We start from the raw sequence: 5,728 nt of genomic DNA, 5'->3' as shown, positions 1-5,728 counted from the left end.
CACTGGTAGGTTTCCCCTCCTACTAATCCATAACTGGACTCTTGGCCGTTCGTTGTCTGTTCTTTCCTTTCCTCTTGTTCTGTCACTGATGTCAACTCATATCAGCACACAGAACCAAATCACCTACATTTGAATTTTAAAGGGGAAGTTCAGGATTTTACAACTTGATATTAGATGGTTTCTCCCCCTAAAATAAATCCAGGAGAAACTGTAAAATCCTAAACTTCCCCTTTAAGGCAGTCACAAGATGACTAGTGGACTCATGGCATCTCCATGTTTTCTTACAAGCTTCGTTTTCATTTCAGGTTAAAGAATGGCTCCAAATGACGAATAGCTCTCGATAGCCCTTCAACACTTCTCCACTTCACCCCTTCTTCCGACTTCCATTATGACACCATCTCATTACCCCATCCTCCCCCATCCAGGAGGACAAGCAGCCAAGAGCAGGAGAGGAACATTCCATCAAGGAAGACGTCAAGGACCACGGAGGAACACATAACATTCATTGATAGTGCAAGATGTTTTTTTCATTTCCAGAGAACAGACGGATGAGAAGTGAAACAGCCAATGAAAAAGGACTTTACTGTAGTTAAATGCAAATATACAGCATGGGTGTACTATCTAGCAGTACTATAATATCAGAGTTCTATATACAGTATGTATGCTTAATTATACAATCCAAATCTTCATTATAATGTATGAGTATTACAATAAGTTTGTTCATACATAGCATTGTACATTCAGTATAGCTGCACGTTTAGTGATACATCATAACTATTGGCATTAATATGTTTCTAAAGGTAATTTTCATGATTCTAAAGTGTGCTTGTATCAAAGCAATTAGCGGTCAGAACTCAACTGCAATCTTGCCAAATGGCGTTAGTAGGCAATGTCTTGATCAGACATTCAATGGCTATTATGCTCAAATCCAGCCTACCGGTATATTCAAAAACATTCCAAGAAAACCTTAAGAAAGTTATGTATTCAGGTTAGTGAAACGAGTGCCCTGAGAAGTAGAAGCCTATTTCTACCAGTAAAGTTTAAAGCATAAATGTTCCATTAATGTTACCAATAGTCTTTTTTAGATGGGGATCACTCAAACTCAAAAAGTACATAAAGCACATGAGTATCATGGCACATTCACTATCCAGTATCTAGTATAGGACTCACGTCCGTACATAGTTAGATACAGTCCTTCTCTATTAATGAAATGGAGTCATTTTCATGTAACCGGCTAGTCTCATTGAGATTTTGCAAGAGAAACTGATGGTTGTGATTTCATCTACATTAATTTGGACATCAGCTTGTGAGGGTTGCTTATGTCAGACGATTTAAGGTAATTAACATTGTCAATTCCTCACAAAGCTATAATTATCCACCAAAGTATCCTTCTAGAAAGTGTCTCAGAGTATCGAGAGAGAACGATGCCCACATTATAGCAGTGCCCTTTTTAATGTTTAAACTATCATTCTACCGTTGATGTGACTGGAAACCTCAACATGCAACATCCGTACATTATACATATATTTATTGCAGTGTAATTGCATTCTCTCTATTTTTCATCAACGCTTTATTTGCTAGATTTTCCTTACCATATTTACAACAACCAAGGGTTTGTGATATTAGCTACCATTTTACTGCCGTGGGAAACTGTACCACAATTTGTCCAGTGTGCTAAGAGCAGGAATGTCTATGACTGGTCGAAGACCTGAAATGGTTTAGACTCTAAACTGGTTTAAACAAGTTATTTCATGAAGATACCTAATGTGAGCAGAAACTATACTATATACAGTGTTGGCTTAGTGCTCATATCAATCAATCCCTATGGAGCAGAATACAGTGAGCTGCTATTGAAATACTGACATCCCTGTCATTCCTATTTGGCAGTCAATTCTGAATTATACCTCCAGGGGCAGCATAATACTGCCTAAAGTGCACTGCAATCTTGCATGCATACTTTCTTTTATAATGTCATTGGGATCTGGGTTTAACTACTAAGGGGTCTGGGTTTGCTACATTTGAAGTACGGTAAAGTGAAAGAATAATAGGATTCTTATTGCATGATAACTGCCACATATGAACAAAGGATAATTAATTAGAATTAATGTTCAAGATTCTGCATTATTCGAAATTCCCTTTAAAAACCTTGTCGAAGCTGATTTGGTCAAATTAGAGTTTCAGCCTGGAGGTGTGTTGGGTCATTGTCCTGTTGAAAAACAAATGATAGTCAAAACTGTTCGCTGCTCTGGCACCCCAATAGTGGAACAAGCTCCCTCACGACGCCAGGACAGCGGAGTCACTCACCACCTTCCGGAGACATTTGAAACCCCACCTCTTTAAGGAATACCTGGGATAGGATAAAGTAATCCTTCTACCCCCCCCCCACCCCCCCAAAAAAAAAAGTAATAATAAAAATATATATATAATTAAAACAATTTATTTGTAAAGTGGTTATCCCACTGGCTATAGGGTGAATGCACCAATTTGTAAGTCGCTCTGGATAAGAGCATCTGCTAAATGACGTAAATGTAAATGTAAATGTAGTCCCACTAAGCCCAAACCAGATGGGATGGTGCATCACTGCAAAATGCTGTGGTAGCCATGCTGGTTAAGTGTGCCTTGAATTCTAAATAAATCACAGACAGTGTCACCAGCAAAGCACCCCCACACCATAACACCTCCTCCTCCGTGCTTTACGGTGGGAACTACACATGCAGAGATAATCCGTTCACCCACACCGCGTCTCACAAAGACACAGCGGTTGGAACCAAAAATCTCAAATTTGGACTCCAGACCAAAGGACACATTTCCACTGGTCTAATGTCCATTGCTCGTGTTTCTTGGCCCAAGCAGGTCTCTTCTTCTTACTGGTGTCCTTTAGTAGTGGTTTCTTTGCAGCAATTTGACCATGAAGGCCTGATTCACATAGCCCTCTCTGAACAGTTGATGTTGAGATGTGTCTGTGACTTGAACTGTGAAGCATTTATTTGGGCTGCAATTTCTGAGGCTGGTAAATAATTAACTGCAGCAGAGGTAACTCTGGGTCTTCCATTCCTGTGGTGGTCCTTATGAGAGCCAGTTTCATCATAGCACTTGATGGTTTTTGCGACTGCACTTGAAACTTTCAAAGTTCTTCATGTCTTAAAGTAATGATGGACTGTCGTTTCTCTTTGCTTATTTGAGCTGTTCTTGCCATAATATGGACTTTGTCTTTTACCCAATAGGGCTATCTTCTGTATACCCCCCTACCTTGTCACAACACAGCTGATTGGCTCAAACGCATTAAGAAGGAAATAAATTCCACAAATTAAGCTGGGATCCAAGGTGAGACAAGTCAGAAAGATGACATAATTACACTGACTGTTTTTAAATACTTTTTTAGTTCAACTTTTTGTGAAAATGGTCAATATGACAGGCACTTTAAAAATAAGACTCAGATGAATTGTTGCATATTTTAGAACTTTTCATTTCTCTCCGTGGCAATGTGTGCAATCAAATATTTTACAGTACATTCGCTCCTCCCGACCCCCTCTCCTCCCTGACCTTAATAAATATAGTACACCCTTTGATCACTCAGTTTGGCCATGCACAGCAAGGCTCACACACTTACACAGCTGACTTACTCATGCACAGGAGAGAGACAGAAGGAGAGAGGGGGGGGGGAGCACCACAAGGAGAGATAGGGGGGAGGGAGCACAACAAGGAGAGAGAGAGCACAACAAGGAGAGCGAGAGGGGGGGAGGGAGCAAAACAAGGAGAGCGAGAGGGGGGGAGGGAGCAAAACAAGGAGAGCGAGGGGGGGGAGGGAGCACAACAAGGAGAGAGAGAGAGAGAGAGAGAGAGAGAGAGAGAGGGGAGGGAGCACAACAAGGAGAGCGAGAGGGGGGGAGGGAGCAAAACAAGGAGAGCGAGGGGGGGAGGGAGCAAAACAAGGAGAGCGAGGGGGGGGAGGGAGCACAACAAGGAGAGAGAGAGAGAGAGAGAGAGAGAGAGAGAGAGAGAGGAGGGGGGATGGAAAGGAAAATGATGAGAAAAAGAGAAGATAGGTTTTTGATAGACAGATAGTGACAGAGGGAGTCAGAGAAGGGGGGAATTGGCAGAAAATAAAATTAGATGACCTTTCGACGAACAAAAACAATAAGAAACAGGATAGACTACAAAATAAGGATATACAATGAAAAGGAATAACATATAAACACCAAGTTGAAATCACAAACACAATAGTTTCCCTTTATCTTTATCCAGGCCTAGAGTTCTGGTTGGTCCTTTTTAAGTCCAGCCCAGTTCCCATTACAAAATTACTAGTTTATTGCATCTCTATGTTTACCTGGTCTACAGAGTCTATGTCCCAAATGTCACCTTATTTCCTATGTAGTGCACTACACTATAAATGGAATAGGGTGCCATTTGGGACGCAGCTGGTGTACAGAGTCTACAGTCAGTAACCCTGAAACAGTTCAAGTCCGATCCAATAATACAATTAGAAGTTGACCAAGTGCGAAAACAAACAAAAAGTCTCAGACAAAAATAAACTCATGATAAAACAAATCTTAATAATACCAAATGTAACATTGACGACGTAACATTGAGGACACTTCTTTCTAATACATACATATCTCAGTCTTCTTGTCCAACTCCAGATCTTTGCTTGCTTGTCTCATTTTGCCCTAAACACACTTTAGTAATATACTACTTTTTACACATTCAAAAGTAGTATAATCACCAAATATCATTATTGCCATGACCAGTAAATATCAAATTTTCACTTTATAGCTCTTTCTTGGTCCGTGCTGAAGTATTAACACAGAGCACAAAGCACACAGAAGAAAAAAAATCACTCGTATTGAGAGTGGGACAGGACTTTTTGAAATCAAAGTCGTGTTAAATAAATACTGTAATGGTCTGCCACCCACACATCATTCGCTCGATCTCAATTCTCGAAACGACCCAGTCACCCTCAAAAAGACACCTAATGATTAAAACGAGCTAGTAGAGGATTTAGGAGGAGTCTTTCTGTATTATTCACGTAGAAAAAAATGTTTGTCTTGTTTTGAAATGATTCTCCCCCTAGCAGAGGACATGCTGCCTTTGTCAGGGATCAAGTCTTTAAGATGGAAGCTGCTGATCCCAGATAGATGGGGAGAGAGAGAGAGAGAGAGAGAGAGAGAGAGAGAGAGAGAGAGAGAGAGAGAGAGAGAGAGAGAGAGAGAGAGAGAGAGAGAGAGAGAGAGAGAGAGAGAGAGAGAGAGAGAGAGAGAGAGAGAGAGAGAGAGAGAGAGAGAGAGAGAGAGAGAGAGAGAGAGAGAGAGAGAGAGAGAGAGAGAACAAAAAAAAAAGAGTTGGATTACAGAAGATCTCCTGTTTCTATCTCGTCCCAGGCTCAAGGGGGACTTAGTTGAGCGGACCCCTCACACCGAGGCACATAAGTCCCCTAGGCTGGCTTCGGCTGGGAGCAGAGCCATAACTGGTTCCCAGGGCTGGGAAAGCTCCCAATTTCCCAAATGTCAGAGTCCATTTTGAAATGCAACGTTAACCCGGATTGGCCCATTTTGAAATGCAACGTTAACCCGGATTGGCTCATTTTGAAATGCAACGTTAACCCGGGTTGGCCCATTTTGAAATGCAACGTTAACCCGGGTTGGCCCATTTTGAAATGCAACGTTAACCCGGGTTGGCCCATTTTGAAATGCAACATTAACCCGGGTTGGCCCATTTTAAGAAATGCAGT

Source organism: Coregonus lavaretus (assembly GCF_964263955.1).
Source record: "Coregonus lavaretus genome assembly, chromosome: 3".
Taxonomy (NCBI): domain Eukaryota; kingdom Metazoa; phylum Chordata; class Actinopteri; order Salmoniformes; family Salmonidae; genus Coregonus; species Coregonus lavaretus.
Note: the sequence above shows the minus strand (reverse complement) of the source record.